Source organism: Rana temporaria, chromosome 8, assembly GCF_905171775.1.
Source record: "Rana temporaria chromosome 8, aRanTem1.1, whole genome shotgun sequence".
In the NCBI taxonomy this organism is placed as follows: domain Eukaryota; kingdom Metazoa; phylum Chordata; class Amphibia; order Anura; family Ranidae; genus Rana; species Rana temporaria.
In genome coordinates this window covers 83,960,930-83,969,252 of record NC_053496.1, presented here as the reverse complement: position 1 = coordinate 83,969,252, position 8,323 = coordinate 83,960,930, and the positions used below count along the sequence as shown (strand labels likewise).

The 8,323-nt window shown below is 40.9% G+C and overlaps 1 pseudogene; it reads right to left on the bottom strand.

The window, feature by feature from the left end:
- Positions 1–459: 459 nt before the first annotated feature.
- LOC120910691 lies at positions 460–1,167 on the bottom strand (annotated as a pseudogene).
- Between the last annotated feature and the right edge of the window lie 7,156 nt (positions 1,168–8,323).

Here is an 8,323-nt window from a genome sequence, read left to right as displayed (position 1 = left end):
TTGAAGATGAATCTACATTGGAGGGAGACTGTTTTTTATTTTTTAATAAAGGATTTGTCAAAAACTGTCTCTTTTGAATTTATTTTGGTAAATGGGTAGGGCTACTATGTACCCGATACTAATTCACATGGGGGTGGGTGGTGGGATCTGGGGGCCCCCTTGTTAAAGCCCTCTGCTAACAGACCCCCACAACCACCGATCTTGGTTGTGAGGATGAGGCCCTTCTCACCATCAACATGGGGAAAAGGTTCTTTGGGGTAGAGCCCCTCTGCCCCAATGCACCCACCCCAATGTTGAGGGCATGTGGCCTGGTATGGTTCAGGAGGAGGGGGCGTTCGCACGTCCCCCACTTTCCTGACCTGCCGGGCTGACAGATGATGAGTCATGGCTGTTAAGGATGTGGGCAAAAAGCTTCCTGGCTGGCTGCTTAAAAAACAGCTATTCTTTTTTTTTTGTTAATCCAACACTTTTAGTAATTTCAGAGTCACCAGACCTGGAACAATATGCAGATTAGAATTTGTTCGGATGTCCCTAAACTTCATGTTGGTTTTAGTTCAGGGACCCAGACCACTAGCTTTTTCATGTGTAGACAGCAATGGTTCTCCATTTCAAAACCGGTTTCCTTTCACTTGCACTGTAAAAAGACTCCAGAGAACACATACAGTACAACATCCAACATGAAGATGCCAAAGTTTAGGCAATGAAATCTAGAGGTCTGTTGAATCCTCATTTTCTGTTCATATATTGCCTGTATTTTCGCTTTTGTGACACATTTATGGCATATGCATTAACTGATCCATCTACTTTCCTTCCCTTAGTGGTATCAAAAGAGCCAAAACCCATGAGCTATATCATTTCTATCTCCTCTTCTGTTTTTCCCTCCAGATCTTCAGCTGCTATCTGCCTTTCCTTAACTACTTTTGAGTCTTTACCATCCTTTTTCTCATCATCATGCCTACCAGGCGAGGAGGAAGAGGACCTTACTCTGCGTGGAGACCTAGTGCGGCGCCTGTGAGGAAATTGTGAACGACTTCTCCGCCTCTCTCTGGATCTTGAGCGCTCTCGTCTCCTCCTCTCACGTTCCCTGGACGCAGATCTGGAGCGTCTTCATTCTCTCCGCCTCTCTGGGGACCTACTCCGGCTCCGACCCATCTTCTCTGCACTCCGGAATCACTCTGCCTGGACCTTTAGAGAACCTGTGTGTACTTTCCAAAAACCAGCTATTCTTTACACAGAATTCTAATCCATCGATCGTTTTTCGACGATCCAAATTCAAATTTTTTCAACAAAATTCGTTACTATTCATTACTATTTAATTCGAAGATTTGGATACATCTGAATGACCAAAAATGCACCCGAATTTGTGTTTAGACCGAAACTAATTGCACGTGTCTAAACAGCAGCCAGACATTGTGGAGCAGTACCAGGTAGTGGAGGGAACAGTTTTTATGGTAGCAGTCGGTTCCCCCAAAAAGTAGCTGGGACTGAATTCAAAATACGGAGACCCCATGTATACAGCCATAAGGTATAGGAGAGAGAAGGAGTTAATTATGTGCATGCATTAGGTTCATGCTAGTGCACGATGGGAGCCCATTTTGCCACTGGCAGTGATGTGGCAGAGTTATGCTTGGATAATGGAGTAGGGCATAGGCTCATTGGTGTCCCTCCATTGTGAATTAAAAAAGTTACATAGCACGTGTGGTCAGTAGGAGGATAAATAGTACCTCATCATATTAGTTGGAGGAATAGTGCTCAATCATTGGTGTCAATGGGAGGAATAGTTCCTCATAGTTGGTGTCAGATGAAAAGAATGGTGGCACATTGTTGGTGTCAGTGGGAACAATACTACTTGGTATCAATAGGAGGAATAGTGCTTCATATCAGTCCCCAAAGGGCCAGAAAGGCAGGCAAAAGGCTGAATTTGGTTTGAGACCAAGTTTGGAGACCATTGTGCAAGGGGGCACTTTAGCTGAAACTTAAATTAAAGAACAACGTGGATCACCATCTTGACTGAGCACTCAATCCTTGCTGTCACTGATAGCTGAATATTCCAGCACCGTCAGGCTCACTGCCATCTCCTGAGTCACTCTGAGCCACTGAGTACTGCAGTTGATCGTGGAACATGCAAATGTTGTAAAAATGGTTTGTGTGGAACTTCTTTTCTTTTTTTCGTTTTTGGTAGATTAGTGACAAAAAGTCTGCACAGCTTCCTAGTGGTTACACAGAAAGCAATAACTTTGCAGAGGTTCTAACCCTATTTTTTTGTGTCCCCATTGAAAAGATTTCCCTTCACTTCCTGTCCTTGTGAAATAAGAACTTAAAAGAAAAATCACCAACAAAAACGAAACACAAATGTAATCTGACTTTAATATAATAGGGGCTAAATGATAGTATAGTGTTGAAAAGTAGGAAAGAATTATACTAAACCTTTCAGTACTGCAAGTAAAAAATACCTAAGGCCATAAGCACAAATTTCTTTGCATAAATTATAGATCAGCCCATGTATCGATTCACATAAACAGTCAGGACATTTTTTGAAGCTTCAATAATTTTCCTGACCTTTCTTTCAAGCCAACCACGACTGTGTTACAGATAATGATTTTCCTTCCTGTGCTGTGTCAAATGTGTAAAATGAAATTATTAATCAGGAATTATCGGCCTTTTGAGCTAAAACTGTATGCTACCATTAGTGGCAAATATTAATTAGATGGCACTCTCAGCTAGCATTGTGTGTTAACTTAGTGGTTAATTGCATCTCACAATTCATCTTTTACCATATTGATAAGATGATTTACTTATTTTTGTGTGGTCAAGAGATATTTAAAAACTAAACTTTTTTGTTTTGGACTACCTCTTTGAGTACCTGGGCTGCACCAATACCTATAATGGCTTTAATATGGAAGTTATAAAACCATTGTCAGGTTTTTATTGATGTCTGTGTCCCTGTTGGGAATATTGCTGCAAAAGAAGGCTAGGAAATTATCCATTGAGCACTCCTGTTTTGGTGACAACTGTCTAGGACAGGGGTCTCCAAACTGTGGCCCGAGGGCCAGATGTGGCCCTTTGCCAGCCTTAATCCGGCCCTTGGGGCACAATTCCTTCCACTGATATGAGGCACTATTCCTCCCACTGACACCAACAATGGGGCACTATATCTTCCACAGATAACAATGATGGGATACTATTCCTCCTACTATTAGGGGGAATTCTCCTCCTCCATTTGACCACCAACCCTGAGGCCATATTTATTCTCCCCAATGCTGGGCTCGTGACATTTTCTGCCCCTTTTGGCCACAATCCGGCCCTCCTAAAGTCTGAAGGACGATAAAGTGGCCCTTTGTATGAAAAGTTTGGAGACCCCTGGTCTATGAAAAGGAATTTTTGCTCACTTCATGTTGTTTCACTGTAACAAGAAGAGAAGTAAAATCAGCTTAAAAATAAAAAGGTGTTTTAAACATTCCGTACTACAAACTACGGAAAAAAGTTCTGGCTTTACATAAACTTTCAAGCCTTTGTTTACCTAAAATAGAAAAAAAAATCACAAGGGATTTATCTTAGCCTTCCCTTGGTGTGATGTGTCCCTGGTGCTTCTGTCATCTAGTTCAGTAGCAGTGTTCTTTTACAAAACAAAAAATCTCCAAAGATAATATTAAAGCCATTAGTGGTATTGGTGCAGCCCAGGTACTCAAAGGTGTAGTCTTTTCCAATCCTGTTGGTGGCCAGGAACAGCCTTCATCAATCTTATCACAGTCCTGCTTACAGGGCGAGGTATCCTTATACATCTGAATCGCAGTGTAGATAGAAGTTTGTCATAATTTTCATAAAGAAATTCTATACCAACATTTTGCATGTAGGCAAAACTGTACCAACAGGGACAGCATCAATAAATATAAAAGTGTAGGTAATTTAAAAGTAGCACAGGTCACAGACATATTGCAAACAATGTCCAAACCACACACTGGAAAATGATTTTTCAAAGAATATACTTCAGAATTTTGTAGGTTTACAAAAGGCTGATTAAAGAAATGTTATTGTACCAAGAAGATACATAAAACTAGAAGTAAATTGATAACTTATTTTTTAAAACTAAAAATACAACACACATCAATGTAAGCATAATAGTATAAAATTCCCTCTATTCATTATATTATTCATTATATTTTTCAGTGCATTCTGAAACTGTAATTTACACATAAATATGCTACTTGCATGGTTTAATTGGCACAACATGTATGGCCTTTTCAATTGGCAACAAATAGCAAATGTGTGAATTGTTCTACAAAGAGCCATACTGGGCCCCCTGTTGAAGAAAAGATGCTTTCCATCATTTGATTAACACTCTTTAGTTTAACATGCTTGATATTCATTATTCTGCTATTTTAATTTAATTTAGTAATATTACAGCAAGTTACCTAATAACTGTGTTTTATTGTTTTAGTTAGAATGAAGCATGGAAAATTAGACTACATGGAAAAACAGAATGACTTACAAAATTACATGATAGAGGTTGACACTGAAATTATGAACAATGAGTAATATAAAAAATATACTGTAAACTTTATAGGAAAAATATAAATAACATTGGTACATACCTTTATTATATACCAGGGAACAGTAGGTCCATGTATATAGTCAACAGGGGCAAATAAGGTTTTTGTCCTATTACAGGCAGTCCCAGAGTTACAAACAAGATAGGGCCTGTAGTTTTGATCTTAAGTTAAAGGGTCACTAAAGGAAAAAAAATGTTTTGCTGAAATGACCGTTTACAGGGTATAGAGACATAATAGTTAACGGATTCCTTTTAAAAATGATTAAAAATAGATAAAAAAACAATCATATAATGTGCCTGCAGTTTAGTTTAGTTTTTGCTGTTGTTTCCTGGTTCTCTGATGTACAGAGCCAGAAAACCAATAGAGGGCAGCGATACTTTGTCTAAAACCCCTCAGCACCAATCCAGTTTCATTTTACAAGCAGTAATCACACCTCCTTGATTAGTCACCACAGTGAGAAATCTCCCAGTACTGTGGTGATCAGGAAACAGACAACCAGGAAGTGTCCAGAACAGAGAGGAATTACAGCAACATCAAAGCAAAAACGAACAATGAGGACATGAAACCAGGACTGCAGTAAGGTAAAGGAAGCTATTTAGCTAAAAAAAAAATCCTTTAGTGACCCTTTAATTTTTTTCTGTAAGTCGGAACAGGTACATTTTTTAAGTGTAGCTCCAACCCAAAAATATTATTTATTTTTTTGGTAAGCATAGGGATAGGATAGGGAAGGGTAAACACCCCTGTAACATTTGTTTTGCTGTCTGTGTCCCTGTTCAGAAGATTTCACCTCACTTTCTGTCCCTATGACAATTGGATTTAGAAAATGTTGGGTTGTCGAGGAAACAAAGATTGGTGATAAAGATTCAGTGCAGATCAGTGGTGTATTTAGGTTGTGTGCTGCCCTAGGCCTGACTAAACTTGTGCAACCCCTAATTTAAATATGATCCACCCCTTCCTGTCAAGGTCACACCCCTTCCTGTTTAAGATCTGCCCTGAAATTTTCCAGTGAGAACACTAGTTGTAAAGGGCCCTGGGGGGGGGGGGGTTTCTCTAATCATTAGAGATTTCCTATTACTTCCTGTTTGGCTGAGTGGCAGGAAATGAAGGGAAATGGATGGAAAAAAATAATATAAAACATTGACAGGGGCTATAACCATCCGTTACTCAATCCAAAATGGAAAAAAAAAGTGTTGTCTGTAGTTCTACTTTAAGCACACATTTCTGCTAAATTTAAAGAGGACTAAGTGGATATAACCATGCCAGTGGTGCAGAAGAAAACATATAGCACAGTGATTTGGGTATGTGGTCCAGGCAGTGAGCAAAGGAAGGATTGGGGGCAGGAACAAATAAATCCATCTGTTTATTTTTCTCATCAGCAATCAACAGAAATAAAATTAAGATTCCTTAATATGTACAAATGACACAAGCAAAGGATTGCAGTAGAGCTCTACTACCTACCTGCCAGGTATAGGTGACCATGTCAGTGTCCCTTGTGTCTGCACCATCCCTATTATAACGGCAGCAGTGTGACCGCTTTATGGGGGCGCCAGACCGAATTTGTCTTGCGGCCCAGTCCCCCTCATAAAACTGGTGCTACACTAAAAGTGTAGCGCAAGCTGGCGGAGAATCTTTTCATGCTGCCCCCCTGCAAAGTGCTGCCCTAGGCCTGGGCCTTGTTGGCCTAGGCCAAGATACAGCATTGGTGCAGATACATTTTTCCCATGATAACTCTCACAGGAGTTAATTTCTCTTCCTAAGGGAACATTTCCTCTCACTTCCTTTTGTCTCCCTCCCTTTGTAAGTTATTTGTAAGTCTGATGTTTGTAACCCGGGGACTGCCTGTATAGACATTGGTTATACATATTTCTCTGTCATAGGTAATAATACAGACATATAGTTAAAGCTTATTTACAATATTGTCCAATATCCTAAGCCAGCATAGGAGAGGATGGATATATCATTAGGTGTCAAATATTTTGTGTCTACAGGCTCCAGTGAATGAAATCTGGTCCTGATTAAAACTAGATATGTGCGATTTGCTTTGTTACGAATTGAAACTAGGACAACATTTTCATTATTAGAGAGAATTGTATGTTTAAATAAAAGTGCAGCGCTAGGGCAAAAAGTGCAATTCATGCAAATCTCACAACACATGTGATGTGCATACATCCAAATATGGTATAATAAAGTGCAATTTTGCAATAATTGGTACAGTTTAAAATGAAATAAATCATAACATATGTGCAATATAATATCACAAGTGCAAACAAAAAAGGAAAGAAAAGTTCTTATGCAGCTGATTTTTATCAGGAGAAGTCCCATGAAGAGGGGGTGTATTGGAAATGATGATGATCAAATGCTTGGCAGCATGATACCCATAACCACAAATAAAATGAAGGCTTACCAGAAAGCCAGCGACACCCAGGACTCAAGTGCTGCGGGAACGCGTGGGAACGGAGTTCCTGCACTTTTTTTACAGTAGGAACGCAGTTCCCTTTGCAGGACTAGAGCAGCCGAGCCACCCGATGCCCAGCTTGACTCACTGTTAGGGGCAGGCTAACCTTAGTAATCTTTTATGTTACTGGCTGCTTCCTGTATATGGATTCATCGGGTAGTGTGCGGGTATTCCGTCACTTCCTCGATGCCGCAATGTCTCCTGGGAGATTTTGTCATTGTTCCCAGGAGACATTGCGGAGGTCTGCCGCGAGTAATCGTGGGAATTTAGAAATAACTTGGTTAAAATGTGTCCGTTCCGACAATCGTTTCATCATAAATTACATCATCAGGGGTACCTGAGAGAATTCTATGGCCCGGATTCACATACATCGGCGCATATTTCTGCCGGCGTAGCGCATCTCATATGCGCTACGCTGACGTAACACAGAGAGGCAAGCACAGTATTCACAAAGCACTTGCTCCCAACGTTGCGCCGGCGTAACGTAAAATCGTAGGCGTAAGCCGGCCTAATTCAAAGTAGGTGGAAGTGGACTTGATCCATTTAAATGAAGCGTGACCCCATGCAAATGATGTGTCCCAGTGCGCATGCTCAGAATCACGTCGAATATACTCCCTAAGATACGACGGCTCAATGCCTACGACGTGAACGTAACCTACGCCCAGCCTTATTCACGTACTACTACGTAAACGACGTAAAATATGACGGCTGTTCCCTGGTCCATACCTTTGCATGAGTTGCGCCTCATAGATGGGAAATAACTATTCACCGGACATAACCCTCACGCAAACCGCGTATATTATGCGCCGGATGCAACTACGTTCGTGAATCGCCATATCTCCCTCATTTGCATATTTGCAATGAGGCGGCCAGCGTAAATATGCGCCCCAAGATACGCCGGCGTAGGAAAGTTACGTTGGTCGGAGGAAGCCTATTTTCAGGCGTATCTAGTTCTATGGGCACGGCGCATAGATACGACGGCGCACATTGACACTTACGCGGCGTATCTCGAGATACGTCGGCGTAAGTGCTACGTGAATCCGGGCCTATGTATTCAAATCTCTGAATCACAATTGTAATGAATTTTAATGAATCTTAAATACATTATAATGAAAATAACAAATTAAAGCGGAGGTCCAGCTTTAAAAAAAATGTTTTAAAAGTCAGCAACTACAAACACTGTAGCTGCTGACTTTTAATAAGCACACAGTGTGGCTTCACTGCCCTTTCCTACTGTGCATGCGTGAGTCACGCGGCGCTTTGTGAATGGGCGGCTGACTTCTGGGAGACACACAGTTCCCAGAAGTCAGCGCACCCC